Source organism: Alligator mississippiensis, chromosome 4, assembly GCF_030867095.1.
Source record: "Alligator mississippiensis isolate rAllMis1 chromosome 4, rAllMis1, whole genome shotgun sequence".
Classification (NCBI taxonomy): domain Eukaryota; kingdom Metazoa; phylum Chordata; order Crocodylia; family Alligatoridae; genus Alligator; species Alligator mississippiensis.
In genome coordinates this window covers 210,190,037-210,206,707 of record NC_081827.1, presented here as the reverse complement: position 1 = coordinate 210,206,707, position 16,671 = coordinate 210,190,037, and the positions used below count along the sequence as shown (strand labels likewise).

The 16,671-nt window shown below is 43.6% G+C and overlaps 1 protein-coding gene across 4 annotated transcripts in view; it reads right to left on the bottom strand.

Moving 5' to 3' along the window:
• The window catches only part of WIPF1 (WAS/WASL interacting protein family member 1), an 84,356-nt gene that overhangs the window by 46,318 nt on the left and 21,367 nt on the right, over positions 1 to 16,671 (bottom strand). Inside the window, exon 1 of one of the 4 annotated variants that reach the window (XM_006267513.4) lies at positions 8,873 to 9,229. The exons of 2 other annotated variants lie outside the window; for them this stretch is intronic. The gene's annotated coding sequence lies outside the window, so the exon portion shown is untranslated. Of the gene's footprint in view, positions 1 to 7,177; positions 7,263 to 8,872; positions 9,230 to 16,671 lie in introns of those variants that run through there. One more of the 4 variants, XM_019480572.2, reaches the window with a different exon arrangement.

Below are 16,671 nucleotides of genomic sequence, written 5' to 3'. Positions count from 1 at the left end.
TTATAAAATCCAAAGTTCAGTTCACCTGCACCTTTACTGATGTTGTGTGTGCCATTACCTGATTACAGTGCCCGTCTGCTCTCTACATTGTACAGATGGGATTATCCCTACATGTAAGAATGAACGGACGTCTGACAAGGTTAAATGCAAAGGTTCTCCACCTTGGGAAGAAAAACCCGCAGCATCCTTATAGGCTCGGCAGTGCTATGTTGGTTAGCACTATGGAAGAAAGAGACTTGGGGGTCATCATTGACCACAAGATGAACATGAGCCTGCAATGCGATGCTGCGGCTAGTAAAGCGACCAAAACGCTGGCTTGCATCCATAGATGCTTCTCGAGCAAATCCCGGGACGTCATTCTCCCCCTGTACTCGGCCTTAGTGAGGCCGCAGCTGGAGTACTGCGTCCAGTTTTGGGCTCCACAATTCAAAAAGGATGTGGAGAAGCTTGAGAGAGTCCAGAGAAGAGCCACGCGCATGATCAGGGGTCAGGGAAGCAGACCCTACGATGACAGGCTGAGAGCCCTGGGGCTCTTTAGCCTGGAAAAGCGCAGGCTCAGGGGTGATCTGATGGCCACCTACAAGTTTATTAGGGGTGATCACCAGTATCTAGGGGAACGTTTGTTCACCAGAGCACCCCAAGGGATGACGAGGACGAATGGTCACAAACTACTACAAGATCGTTTCAGGCTGGACATAAGGAAGAATTTCTTTACTGTCCGAGCCCCCAAGGTCTGGAACAGCCTGCCGCCGGAGGTTGTTCAAGCGCCTTCATTGAACACCTTCAAGATGAAACTGGATGCTTATCTTGCTGGGATCCTATGACCCCAGCTGACGTCCTGCCCTTTGGGCGGGGGGCTGGACTCGATGATCTTCCGAGGTCCCTTCCAGCCCTAATGTCTATGAAATCTATGAAATCTATGACATCAATACCAGAAAGAGACAATCCTGTGGCAGAACACTTTAACTGCCCTGGACATTTCGTTACTAACTTCAAAGTGGCTGTTCTTAGGCAGAAAAACTTTAACCATGAATTTGAACGGGAAATTGTGAAGCAAGAAATCATCCACAGACTGAATTATATTAAGTACCTGGATTAGTTTGTATAAACCCTGTGTCCCACAATGGGTTAACTGCTTTGTTGTTCTCTCTTCTACCCACCTTGCCTGTTTCAGCAGTATCTCCTCCTTTTTCCTCCCCGCTCCATTATATTTGTAATTAGCAGCTCTGCTTCCTGCAGTCCCTTCACAACATCTGATGAAGGAAGCCCTCTGCTTATGAAAGCATGTGCTATATACCCCTCATGTGTTTGTCTATAAAGCTGAAAATCTACCCCGGCTTCTTTATAATTTTGCACATTCTAAAAGACACAAAAGCCCAGTATGCCTGATTTACAGACCAAAATCTGAATGGACTGCACTACAATATAGTTTCTTAAACGTATGCAAAGTGTTATGTGAGTTATGGAAGAGGAACTGCAAATACTGATGGAAAAAACTTTGATTTCCCTGATTATGATTTAATTGCTTAGTCATGATTTTGCATATCACAATTCATCAACATAGAGACTTATCTGAGTTTGAAGTGCTTGACCCTAGAAATGCTTATAGCTGTAGTCCTTAAACTGCAGGAGTCCTGGGAATGGCAAATAATTACCCTTCAATGCCCTCTTTGTAATGGGAACAGCTGCACAGTTGTGCAACCCTAGCTAAGGTGGGGTCCAGATTTGCAGAATACACTTTAGGTGTGATTTAAGAACGTGGTTAACTTGAGTTTGGATGGACAGAATAGACAACGTTAAATTTGGGTGCATTTTACAAAACTGTGGCAATTGAGTTTAGTATGTTGCAGACTGAAATCTGGTTCCTAAAAATCTCTACAAAAGTGTACAAATAGGAATAGGAATTAAGAACTATTTCAACTGGAACTCCACAGACTTCCAGAGGTAGTAAAAATGTTTTCAGAACTGAAGCCCAGATAAGCAAGACCACAGTTTTGTATCTACATTAGATACAAAGGTAGAAGGGAAATCTGTTCCTTGTTTGAATAGGACCTAAGATACCATGCTCATGAGAGCAAACGTTGCATAGTGGTCGCAGCCCAGGGTGGTAGTGATCTTGCAAAACAGATGATCTTGCAAGATTTAGGGTTAAGCACCTACTGAGTTTGTCAAGATGCTTCTAATCAGCCAGAGTCACTCTTGGGTGCATCCATACATGCAATTAGTGTGATGCCATAAAATCCAGCACAGTTCACACCAGAGTCAGCCGTTTCCAGGCACAGTGTTTACATGTGTGCCTGGGAGAGCAGCCCCAGCCTGGCAGGTGTTCCCCTGCAATCCAACAAACATTTGCTGTTGGGATTCAGGGGCTGAGGAGACTGGGCTCCACTTTGGAGATGGTCTAGGAGGAAACGCAAGTCTGCAGCCTCTATGCCCTAGCCTCACCCCCCGCTTCAGCTCAAATACTGTCTGCAGGATGGGAGGGGGGAGAAGCGGAGGTAGGAGCTCTGGACTAGGGTTTGCCCAGTCTACACTGGAATGGGGGCAGGTGGATTGGAGTGTCCCACCTGGGGGAGGGGGGAAGGAGGGGAGCTCCAATCCACCTATGCCCCCTCCAGCGCTAGCAAACTCCAACCCAGAGCTCCCTTCCCCATATCTCCGCCCTCCCGTCCTGCAGACAGCACCAGGGGCAGGGCTGGGCTGATGCAGCCCAGCCCCAATCAGACAGAAGTTAATGAAGGTACTCCACCTTGGACTGCCTTCATCTAAACCCTCATTAAATGAGGGTTAATTTGGTGCATGATCAGTCACTTCTAAAATGCTCTGCAGTTGTGCACTTCTGTCTGGGTATGTTTGTAGAGTAGTTTCAAGGGGCCAATAGCGTGACAGATGTCTTTTCTGTCAGTGCCCAGTGACTGCAAACATCAGTACTGAGGGCTACAGTATCCCTCCCTCGGCTTCCCAGAGCCAACAACAGAACTGCACTTCTCTTTCCTCTTTTGCATAGCTTAGTCACTTGAAGACTTCCCTAAACTCTTTATTCAGCTTCTAAACATTATTTAAAGGGCCAACCAGCATGGATTGTTAGCAGAGCTCAGTGATGCTGTCAGAAATGGGGGAAACTGGGGAAAGTTGCAGTATTAAGCAAAAGAGAGGGGATTTTGTATTTGGTTTGTTTTTTTCCCTTTTTTCCAAAATGATGTGGGGACTGAGGAAGTCGCCTTCCCTTAGTGTCAAACTGATTTTCCTACCAAGTTTTTATTTCTTTTAATCTATTAAAGACCTGAGTCCAATAGATCTTACAAAGATAGGGATGCATCATGTCCACACAGAATAAAACCCTCAAATGTCTTTAGGAGCAATAGTCTTCAACTTTCTACTTGCCCCTTTTGGAAAGCATCCCAAATCAAAGAAGAGGGGCAGTAAGAGTGGGGAACAGCACTCTATTGAGAGTCAGCCCAAAATAGAATGATATTAAAACCCTGACATCTTTCCAGGAAAACGTCAAAGCCTGCCATTTGTGATAAAAAATGGAAAAGGAGATGGTTAACATTTAATCTTGGAACATATTTGTGAATTCTTGAGATAATACCAAGTCCTTGCCAGAGAATTCTTGAAATAAATTTGAAGACAGATACTTGCTGTGTACTTTATTATTGGTCAAGATCTGCGGCCAGAATACATCACCTTCATAGCAAGGAAAATTAGCCTAACAAAGAAAGACTTTATAGAGTATAAAACCAGAAGGTATCATTAGATCTAGCGTGATGATCCCCATTCATTATGGCCAGGTATCCTTTTACAGGGATAAGTGTTTGGAAACTGGTTTATACCCATAACAGAAGTCTGGCACACAAAACTAGTTTATATCTGTAACAGAACAAAAATTCAGCGCACAAGCTGGTTAAAAAAAGATGGAACCCAATCTAAGATTTGTCCCTCCCCTTCCCAGGGTGAACATGTGTTCTGTTCACTATCGATCTAAACTATGCCACTTACAGAAAACCATTTAACTTAGATTGAATGTCTGTACCTAGCCTATATTTCACCCAGTTACATCTATGCTTGTCTTTTTCTGGCTATCAAGGACACCCAAGATGGAGAAAAAAAATTCTTTAATAAAATAGTCCGCTCCTTTGTATTCAGCTCTTAGATTTACTATGCAGCTAGCTATTCATTGAAATATGCAAACTTTGCAAAATTCATCAATATCAAAATCTAGAAGTCAGGACAAACAGAAATTCACAATGCTTGGACAATTCTGTCAGTTCCTGACTTGCAGTCTTAAAACTCTGAACTGTACTTAGCTTTGGCAAAACACTGGGTGTGCTAGTTTACTTGTGGATCTGGCATAGCATCTGATAAACAACCTAGGAGTATTTAAATCTGTTCCATGACATCAAGAATGAAGAGTGCCACATCAAAAACATTTGAGCTAATCTACCCATATTGCCATTAATTCTGCCCCAGAACAAGCCTTCCCTCTTTCTTAAAAAAAGTTAAAAAGCTACAAAAACCCATGTAAGAGGGATCATAAAACCTAAGTAAAGCATATTTTGTTGAATGAATGAGGTTTTGATTACATTCTCATGAGTAGCATGCTTTAGCAGGGGAAAAAAAACATGAATATTTTATCTCCAAGGTATCTGCACTTGTGCACATATTTGTTTATGCAGCAGGGAAAAAATCATGCATTTGTTTGTGCAAATGGGAAACAGCACAGGAAATTCTGTCAATCATGCAAAGATGGAGGTTGTTTCTTTTCATGGGCAAATCTGTGCAGGCATCACATACTGTGTATATACTCAGTTCCCTGATTTGTTTCTGTGCTTAAATTTCAAACAACTCCATTAGCTCCAATGGAGTCACACCAATGCAAAAACTAACATACCCGTAAATAAGTAAAAGGAGATTCCCCCAAACACATGAGTGTTTTATAACATTACTGAATAGAGCGCTTGCAGATGCTCCTCTTAAGGAATCAAGCTTCAATGAACAACTGTATCGTAAAGGAAGGTTTTCTTCACCTGTAGTTTAGGGCTATAGAAAAAATGCATGCAATAGCTGAAACAGATCACCAGACATAAGCAAAAGCAACCACCTCTCAGTCTTTCGCCGCACAGAGGAGCCGATTACAAAAATTATTTGCAGAACTTGACTTCAGTGGTGGGGGAGGGGTAGCAGAGTTAGGGAGAAGTCCTACAGATACCACAACAGGCAAAAAAAGATACAAAGGAGCATGTAACTTTAGCTAGTGAGAGGTCTTTCAAAAGGATCTAAAATAGTATTTAAAAACAGAAGAAACCAGTCCATTGGAAATAAAGTTCTGAATACTACTGCAAAGAAGGAAGGAGACCATTGGTATGTTATTGACTTCCAAATGTCAAAACGTTCAAACTCTCATTCCTTCCATGCAAGATCCTGCATCAGTTACGGTGGTGAAATGAAAGTGGGGGCTGTGTAGTCTTTGAGCCTGACCTATAGTGTTCAGTTTTGCATTAGAATAAGTAAATAGGCCCAACACCATATGCTGGGGAACAGGATAGTGAGAGGTAGTTAGTCATGTTAGTCAGAAAAGAGACAAAAGGCGTGGTAAATATACACCTTATAAACCATAGGTAGGCAAAATATGGCATGCGGGCTGGATCCAGCCTACCAAGGGATTTTTTCCAGCCTATGGCAGATCCCTCAGTCTCACCCTACCGAGGTGTGTGGGACAGTCCAGGGCATGGCAGATGTGGCTGGTCCCTCCATCCCCGGGTGTGCAGCGGGGCTGGGGTAGCATGGTGGCCAGACTCCATTTCCCAGCAGTGGCGGCTTCTTCCAGCTGCCACTGCTGGACCCAGTTCCCTTGCACGGGCACCCCAGCCCATCCACCCCACACCCACTGCTGGGGGTGGGACCCATGTAGGCAGGGTGCATGGGCCAGGTGACTTGAGATGGGGTCAGGGGGAGCAATATTTGGGAGCAAGATGGGTGGATGGGCTCGGGGAGACCCTGGGATTTTGGGGAGTGACAACATGGGATGGGGCCTGGGACAGAGCTACAATTCACTGCCCACACATCCCTGTCCACAGAACCAGGATTTTGGGCCTACCCTGGCCCCAGTCCTGCGCTGTCACCATCCCGCAATCCCAGGGTCTCCATGGACATTGGCTGCAAGGCATCTGGGTCCTAAATCCAGATCCAATGGTGGGGAAAGTCACCACCACAGTACATGCTGGGATTTCCCAGAGAGCTGGAGCTGGTGAGAAACTACATATTTTAGTAATCTTTTATTATGCCAGTTACTGATAAATTTGGCATGTTTCTAGGTATGGAATTTTTAAAAATATTATTTGCAGGTCATAGTGTAGACATACCAAACTGTGCAACTGCCCAGAGAATACAGTCAAATTTAGAAAAATAACCCAGTAAAAATCAATATATTTATCCTGGAAGCTAAGATTACAACTATATCCTTCACATGTGGGTGAGAATACACATGCACCCTTCAGCGGAAGTGGAAGAGGCATTTTAGCTGAGTATAGAGTTTGTCCCCATCTGGTTCCATTTTTGTATTTTCTTTTTTGGTTTCTTTCGCTCTCCAAGTCCACTTCTATTTCCATCTGTTTAGTCTACCCCTTTTATTCATTCTCCTTTTCTGGAAGCTTTCCTTTTAAATTGATTGAAAACTAAATACCTTTTTAATAATACAAACTGATGTAGCAGCCCTTTTTTTCCTTTTATGTCCTCCCTCTCTCCCCAAGCAAGATACTTGTTGCCTAGGACCACATTTAAAAAATAAAATCAAAGATTTCTTTTTTTTTTTCTTTCTAAAAAGCAAGGAAAATGTCCTATTCTACCTTTTTTTGGAATCTTGTAATTCAAACAGAACTTATGCTAGGAGTTTTACCATTAAGCTTATTTTGCTCTCCTTCATCTTTTTAAAATGTGTGTTCCCTCCCCTCCCCCAGCCCTTGATAAACCCACAAGAAATAGGTGTTTTTTAGCGAGTTCACAAGGTTTGTGCCAGGGCTACAAACACCACCAAAACAGGGAGACTCACTGAGTTTGGACAGTTTGCAAACCATAAGTGTTTTACAGAAACAAGTTGAAGTAAAATTTAGACAAAGTCCCACTTACATTCTGGACTTAAGAGTAGTTGTAAACTTGGCAAGACTAAAAAGAGAGTCACCTGAGCTGGGGGTTATAAATTCCACATTAACTCCCATGGATTTTCACTGTGCCATTTGGGAACAATGTAGAAAGTCTCCACCTGTTCTAGGAAGAAGAGAGCAGGAGCAGCACAGTGAAATCAGGGCCTGCTATTAGGCCTTCTGTTAGTCCAAAGGCCTAAGAAAATGCTTAAAAGGAATAGAAACAAGGTTTAAAAAAAATGTTCAGTATCAGCCTTTACTCTCATGCTTATCCTCAGCCCTCCAAACATCATCCAGAAGTCACAAACCTTTATAATCCTAGAGAAAACTATGCTACAAATCAAGATGGAGGACAGTTCTACTATTAACTAGACCCTGTCCCATCCACCTCAGGATGAGCTGAATAACTCCCACTGCTTTTAAAAAGACCCCTTGTCCTAGACAAGAACTCAAGATTTGCTTGCCTGTTCAACATATCCTTTTCCCCTAATATCATACATACATCATATATAAACACAAGCAAACTGCTACCACCTTTTCAGGCCATATTGGGTATTATTAATTCTCTGTATTACCATAGCGCAACATACTATGTTCTAATTCAGTCTGCTAGGTGCTATACAGGCACAGAAGACAAAAAATACAGTCCCAGCCAAAAGAACATCTTGTCAAAATACCCAACAAATCCCCTTGTATATTATAAGAGAACATGCTATGGAAATGTATACGCACAAAGGGGAAAACCACATTTTTACATATTATACCTATTGGAGTTCTCTCATTAGTATGTAGAGTATAACCGAGGGCAAACATAATTCAGGGCAAGAGTGCAGAATTCCTCCATTAAATTTATTTCTATGTTGTCTGCTTGACACTTTAATGTACTAGTACAACATTTTATTTCTTACCTTCCACTGTTATTTGTCACACCAAGATTTCTGACTTTTAAACCACAACATTCTGGTAATGTTATTTACAATTAACACATCTATTGACAACTCCAGCAAGAGATATTTTGTATTGGAATTGAATGAAGATCTTGTTCATTTTATTTATTCTGAATATTCTAAGTGGAATATAAAATACATGTATTATGCTTTATTTCAGCTCTCAGAGTTTCCAAGCATTAGAAATTCAAACTAGAGGAAAGGATGCACAGAATTCCATATGGAATTGATGTGGGGAGGAGACAAAACTCATATTTTCCATTAGTAAGTAAATGTATTTAATGCCCCCCCCCCCAAATCTAAGGTGAAAGGGGAGGTGGGAAAGGGAGAGGAGGGGGGAAACAGGTGAAATACTGTTTATTCTAGGCACTCAATATGAGGCAAAAACTATTATTTTCCTAACTTACAATATTCACCAACTTTTAAAAAATCGATTTATTTGTACTTTAATTGAAAAAAAAATCTTTTCTTCATTACAAAAATAAGGACAAACCAGTAGTAGTGGTTTGACAGTGCAAGTCTGTTTTAATAAAATTATTTTATTATTTATTATTGAGTGCAAATCCTGCAATGCAGGAAGCTAAGTTAAAAGTTCCTTCATTTGCACTATAATGTCTCCATGTTGGTCCTACAACAGCTTGCTTTTAGAGGCCATAAATCAAACATGACCAATATAAGTGCAAGGCTAAATCCTCCCTATTCAAATGACTGTTAAAAGAGACCTTTAAAAATTCGCACAACACATCTTTAGAGTGGTTAGAAACACCCGTTTTTTAAAAGACTAACCTGGGTTGTTTTAATCCGTTGGAGAGCACCAAACGCTGAAGTTCCCCTTCACTCTTGTTTCCTGTAAGAACTGCATGTGACATCACACTTCCTCACCGTACCTTGGTAACTCGTCTCATTTACTAGCTAGAGACACATAAAAGGAGAACTACTTGTTTTCACATACAACATGCTTACATCTCCCACTGCTTAATTATGTCAGGATACATCACTGATGCTTTCCACACAGAAAGAAAGGTATATTTCTTTAGGAGTGAGCACTGAGGCTAGGTAAAAATATTCGAAAAACCTGAGGTGGAGTGGCGAACAGAACACACATTTGCCCTTTGAGGGGGTGGGGAGTGTGAAGAAATCCTCTGCTCTCTTTCTCTGTCTCTTGGCTTAAGACAGCCTCAGCCCAGCCCCCTCTGCTTATCACCTGGGCAGCAGGGCCTGACCTGGTCACCTGGGCAATGGGGCCTAACATGGAGAAGTTCCTGTGGGAGGGGGGAACTAACTCTTCCTTTGTCCTGCGAGAGGCACATTGGGAAAAGGAAAGGCAGTCATCTTGGAACTTGCTCACACAGAAAGATGTGCCTCTAGAGCTCCCCTACCCTCTGAATGTATCTTATCTAAAATTCAGCTAGTATATTAGGAATATGTAGTTTAGTTCTGTATTCAAAGGGTCCTCAAACCCCTTTTGTTTTACTCAAGGCATTTTTCTCTAAAATCGCTTTGTTCTATATCTACCCCTTTCCCTCTCTCCCTGAATAAAAGGCTGCTTGCATGCAGTGAGCTGGCTGTGGATTCCTGTGGGGAGAGGGGTCAAATAGCTGTTAGAGCTCCCTTGGCTCATTTAACTAAGGTGGGCATGGCTTTTTACTTTCCTCTTGTACTGGAGGCTGCTTGTGAATGCTTCAAGCTAATAGAAGCACCTCAAAACCGCACGGTGGGCAAAGCACCCCCAAGGCTTACAGGGTCTATGTACCCTGGGTGGCACAGAGCCCTAACAAAGACCAGACCCTGGGTGGTGGCAGCAGTTACCACAGGCTTACAGGTGTGCTCCAGGAAGGGAGTTGGCCAGACACAGGCACCCCAGGGGAGACACCCAAAGCATGGTTTCAGGCCAGGTGCAGCAAGGTGGGTGGCTCAGTGCAGGAGCACCCCCCCTACTGGCCTGCCACAGAGAATACAAAACTTAGATCAGGTTCCACCATTTTAAACCAGTCTGTGTGCTAACCTTCTGTTCTGTTACAGATATAGACCAGTTTCCAATCACTTATATGACTAAGGCTAAGTACAGACATTCAAAAAGCCTGAGCCTGAATTGAATTAATCTTTTAATCTTTGCAGGTTAATTTAACCTGCATAGACTGAATTGGCAAGCAAGTGAATAGACATTCACTTTTTATTCCAGAAATGCAGCCACATGCCTGCAATAGCTCAGGCTAGAAGCCGGGGAACACTAGAACCACAGTGGCTGGAAGGCTGGAGGGAAGCTGAGCTGGGGGTGTGTGGTCAGGTGCAGGCAGGCAGTGTATAATTGGGGAGGATTTAAACCCGCACCCTGGCCTGCAGGGACCCCAGCTGGGGTGTGCCTGGAAGGAGAGAGGAGAAGCAGCCCTTGCCAGGCTTTTGGGAGCAGGAAGGAGCATGACCAGGCCCTGACCCTCAGCTGGCACCAGTGTCAAAGAGTGAGCGCGGGGGCATGGCCCACTGTGGCAGGCAGGGCTGTCCCACTCCTCCTTTTCCTCCCCCAACACGAAGCTGCAGGGGGCAAGAGGCAGCTCTGTGTGGCGCTGCCTCGAGGCTCAGGGCTGGAGGGGCACAGCACTGGGCCCCAGTGTGGGGCAGGGGGGAAAACTGGCTGCAAGAAGCCCTTGGTGGCTTTTTCCCCAGGAGTATAGAACCCCCCCCGGTGATCAAACCCTCTGCTCTTTAGATTCTAGTACTTATACCGGAGGGTCTGGCCAGGACTCAGGCAGAGGCTGCACTAGACACTAGAGGACCTCTGGAGGTCCCTGACAGCCCTGCTTCTCTCTGATTCCCCCCTCCTACCTCTTCACCTCAGGCCTGGGGGTGGGATTGGGGTCTCAGTATGCCCCTGCTCTCCCTGCTTGAGCAGTGGAGGAGTGGAAGCCAGGCAGACCCCGGCTGGGGTCCCCTGCGGGGGGGAGTGGGGATTACATTTCTCCCTTCCCCTCAGGTTGCTGGTATCTGGCCACACCCCCACTCCTGCTGCTGGAGCAGTGAGGGGAGCACTCCAGAGTAGGGTTTCCCACCCCCTTCTAAGCCACCCAGAGCAGTGATAGTATTCCGGCTAGGGAGGAGAGGGGTTGGGCCAACCCTGCTCCACTGCAGCAGACAGCCCAGCCCAGGGCTGCAAAGCATCCGGTGACGCTGGGAGACTGTGAGTTAACTAATTTTGGGCGCCGCACTTCAAGAGGGATGCGGATAACCTTGAGAGGGTCCAGAGAAGAGCCACACGTATGGTTAAGGGCTTGCAGGCCAAGCCCTATGAAGAGAGACTGGGGCACCTGGACCTCTTCAGCCTCCGCAAGAGAAGGTTGAAAGGTGACCTTGTGGCTGCCTATAAGTTCATGATGGGGGCACAGAAGGGAATTGGTGAGGCTTTACTCACCAAGGCGCCCCCGGGGGTTACAAGAAATAATGGCCACAAGCTAGCAGAGAGCAGATTTAGACTGGACATTAGGAAGAACTTCTTCACAGTTAGAGTGGCCAAGGTCTGGAACGGGCTCCCAAAGGAGGTGGTGCTCTCCCCTACCCTGGGGGTCTTCAAGAGGAGGTTAGATAGGCATCTAGCTGGGGTCATCTAGACCCAGCACTCTTTCCTGCCTATGCAGGGGGTCGGACTCAATGCTCTATTGAGGTCCCTTCCGACCCTAACATCTATGAATCTATGAACTTAAACCAGGAAGGGGTCTGGGACAGAAGTTCCATGAACTGGTTTGACCTAAATCAGTTAAGTCTGAAACTACATTCAACCAGGTTTATCTTAAACCAGTTTTGGCTATTTTGAAACCAGTTAATACACACTGAATTTCTATTCTGTTACAGGTTTAAACCAGTTTCTGATCACTTAAATCAGTTTATGTATAACTTCTGTCCCTAGCCCAAAAGTATAATGTCTGTACCTGGCTCAAGAGTCTTTGTATGCTACATTTGCACCTTCCCTATAACCATCCCCACCCCTTCCAGGGTAGGTAGGCTTGCCTTGGCCTAAGCTGTCTGCTCCAGCTCGGCAGGGAGGTGTGCTCTTGCATCACTCCTCCTCCTCTTCCCCCCACAGGTTCTGGCTTGGGCCACCATAGACATGTGGCTGCATCTCTGGAACCAAAAGTGAATGTCTGTTCTCTTTCTTATCAGTTTAATCTATGCAGTTTAGACTAACCTGTGAAGATTGAATTGATTCAGCCTCAGGCTTTTTCATTGTCTGTACTTAGCCCATATGAGTAGGAAATGTTTGCTTCCTTTTTACCTTTCTTGACATTGATATAATTGATTATTGAGTAAAGAGATGAGTTTAGAAAGCTGAACCCTGCAATCAAAACTGAAGAAAATTCAGTTGCTGGATATTGAGCAAATAACCCTTCTCTAATCTGAAAATATAAATTTGCATGCAAGATCACAACATCACATTTTTCAAGAGAAAAGCACAGCTATACCCACAACAATGCAGGTGTATTTGTGATTGAAAAGCCATTCAACTGTGAACATGGGAGCTTATGCCTGAGACTCATTTTGGGAACCTAAATGCCCACTTGTGCTTTTGACGATGGAATTTTGTGTGTGAGAGAGCATATGTTTACAGATGCATCCTGCGGTGCCCTCCATTGTAAAACTTATGTCCAAACAACCAACTAAAGGCTGTAGTACTGGAAGACAGTTCAGAGCACTGCAAAATGCCGGCAGTGGAAGCTCTCTCTACTTGACAGGCATACAGAGGTATTATAGCTGTACCCTAAGTAGAGAGGAGCTGAACGGAAGTTGAAGAGTTCAGGAAGTTGCTCTGTGTTTGTTCACAACACACTGCTCCATTGTACTAATCTTCAGTTTCAACAGCTCATTTAGAAGCTTTTAAAGAATAATAGCTATCACTGACAAGAGCTGGTTTCTTCTTTTCCATTTTAAGAAAGAGGCTTAATTTATAATACCACAGTTATCATCTTAACTAGCACAGATGAGTTAGCCTTATACAGCTAACTGTGCCAGAGTTCTGCTCAGAGCAGCTGACTGGGCAAACCTAGCGTTATGCTCCTTTCTCCTGGGGAGAGTCTGAGTGCAGTTTGTCCACAGTGCAACTAGAACAGTCCCCAAACTGCCTTACAGGTTTCCCAGAGGCAGTGTCACAGCTGGACACCATGGTGCAGCAACACTCCAGTGCATCTCTTTGCTGGTAGAAGGACAGAGTTGCACAGAGCTAGTGATAAAGTGAGCTCAGGCTCACAAAAGCTCACACAATGCATCTTTCGTTTTATTTAGTCTATAAGGTGTAAATCTACCCTCCTTTTACAGAGCTTGTGATACCATTTTCATTCTATTCAATGTCAGAGGAACCCCTGTGATGTGCCTTTTGCCTGGCACTTTGAACCATTACTGTGACCCAGAGATCTGTCTGATTGTCCATTATCAGCATGCAGCATTCTGCATACCCACTATGACCTTTTTAATTACTCCTAGGGGTATGCTTACCCCTAGTTGACAACCACTGACCTGTAGAAACCCAAAGCATTATGCAGTGAGCGAACTATTTGTAACTAATGTTGAGCTTCATTTATATGAAACTAACTCATCCTTTTCTCTTTTGAATGCTGAGTATACTTAAGTTTCTTCTTGTGAATATCCTGTGGTAAATTAATTAACAAAATGTAAATAATATATTTGTAGATATTGTACCAGATTGTACCATTGCTCACTCTTACAAAAAAGATTCAACAGTATCTTATGTCTGAATGAAATACCACTCTTTTTAGGGCCACAGGGGTGTGTAGTGAGTAGAGGGATGTGCTTCTGCAATATGCTAATATGCATGGCTATAGTGACAATTTATAGCAATGATCATTGCCCCATAGAAATCACACACTTTGAGGTTTCTGATTGGTAGTAAAAGTAAGCATTAGTTTATGACAATACCTGCAGGTATTTTGGGCAATGCGATATATGCAATAGGGAATGCCAAGTTCCAGAATTTACCAGTCATCTGGTAAGCCACATCTAACATTTTTCTTAGAGGACTATAATACATATAACGTATCCATAATAATCCATTTACTTCATGGATATGATCTTAGTCTGAATACACATCTTGATTAGTGAAATCTGAGAAAGATTGTCTATGTATATATTTCTACTGTGCCTACCACAGTCAAATATGTGCAGACATTTTAATGATATTATACAGGTTTCCCTCGCTTTATGCGGGTTCTGTATATGTAAATTTGCTCTTATGTGATGACCCTTTTATACCAAAAATTCATTATATGTGAGATAAAATCACTCTTATGTGATCAGTGTGGTAGAAGCCTGCAGTCAGCTGCTTTATATGGTGCATTCTGGGAGTGACACATACCAAAATATAGTCTCCTGTGTGGGTCTGTGCTCCTCGCTCGTTGTTTGCAACACTTGTTTCTGTAGTTGCCATCCCCATTATGATAGTGCCCTGTGCTTGTGTGTACTGTTTGCTGTTGGTGAGTACCAAAATTGTCTTGTGAAAGTGACAGAAATGGGTCTGGGGGTCAGTCCAGTTGAAGTCTTGGAACATACCCCTATTTGTTACATTGTAAATGGTCTCCCTTCATACGAATTTGAGTTATGCGCCGTTTTCCAGGAACGCACATACAGCATAAAGTGAGGGAAACCTGTATTAATTGTGAAGACAATTTGTACAGGTCCTTAACAGACATAACATACACAAATGCCTGAACACCGAAGCAGGTGAAATGGGAGCTAGCAGGTCACTGGGGAACCGTTTGAAAAGGAATGTGAATGGACGTTTCTAAAGCTAAGTGCAGACATTTGTGGGGTTTAGGGTGAGGTTAGATCACATTAAAAATGGCTTTATGATCTAACTTAGTTCACCCCAGTGCGGAACTTACACTGCGACTTGGTCTCAGTAATTGGAAATCAATCTAAACTCATAACTGTACAGAAGTTCTGTGCACAGAGACCAGTGCAAAAAAGGCAGAAACCAGTCTAAGATAGACTTGGATCAATGTACACTCAAACATAATCAATCTAGGTTAGACTTGTGCATTGAACTACTGTATGTTATCTGCGTAGCCCCAGTCCTGAGGCTGTGCTTTTTCTACCCAACCCCCCTGGCACTGGCCTATTTTTAGCCCCTTGGATCCTCACATGCCTGTAACCCTCCATCCTGCAAGTTGCTCTGGGTGCTGATTTGATCAGCGTTAACTGCTGCTGGGAGCCAAGAAAGTAACTGTTGGTGGGGAGAAGGGTGAGAGAGATGGGGGTATAGGTTTGTTGGGGGGGAGGCTAAAAATAGCTTTTGGTCTCCCAAAACTCCCCTGTGGACTCCCACAATCCTACAGAATCCTTCCAGACCCCAACAACCCCCCATGGATTCCATCTGCCCGCACCCACTCCCATGGTTGTGCCTGCTCCCCTCACTGCTACCTTGAATCACACCTGTCCCCCCATCCCTCCATGGATGCTATCTGCCCCCCATCCTCCTGATCAGTTCTGTGGATCCCACCTATACCCCCAAATGCTGACTCTCCTATATCCTGCTTGCCCCTCTGATCCCCCTACATACCCCCAGTTCCCCCACACCAGCCTGCTTGCTCCCTCATCCTGACTTACCTTAGATTGGGCGGCCACTTTTAATGCGATTTAACCTCCCCCTAGCCCCTTCCCCACCACCAGTGTCTGCACTTAGCCTAAGAGCCTTGAGAATGTAGTGGATAATGTTACACATAAGTCTTACTGTTTCTTTCATAATCATGACTGCAGCAATTTGTGACTGACATCTTGATGACAGAGACAAAATACCTTAACTCCAACTCTTGCAGTGTTGTTTTATATGTTTTAAAATGGGTTTACACACACACACACACACACACACATATATTCTCTACAGTCTTTTATGGAGATTCTATGAAGATTTATTAAAATGGGTGAAAATTTCATGAGGGGCTAAACATTGCTAACCCCCATTCTTAGATAAAGCTCTTATTCAACACTCTATTTAACTTTAACACTCAAAGACCAATATGTATAGAGGCATGACAGGGGAGGGTTCTCTTAATGTTGAATATTAAAAATAAAACAAAACAAAAAAAATCAATTGTTCAATATCACATGGATCAGACATTAATAGAGAGACGTTCAAAATTAAAAACAGGAGTTTAGTAGGCAGCAGATACTGACAGAGTTATGTTCAAGCATTAAAACTGGGACTTCTCTATAGCATATAATCCCTGCTGTTTCTATTTCCTCTTGTTCATTATCAGCACACAAGGGGGGTAAAGATTAGTAAACAGTGGGTGTTTGGAACTGGGGTGAATTAGAGCATGTGTGATATAGGGCAAAATATCTGGTTGGCCTCAGTGAGACTTTGTAGTAAGCTTTAAATATTTAATGGTTACCCAAGAGGCTGCCTTACAAATACCAAAACTGAGCAAGTTTTCTAGTTCCTTGGAGGGTAAAAATAAGTGAATGGAGTCAGATTTTTTTTAAGGAATCAATCTACTTCAATCTACATTCAAGATCTGACCCAAATTTGTGGGCCAAAACATTTCAGGTAAACAAAACCAAAACCAAAATCTTTTAATTCATTTCTG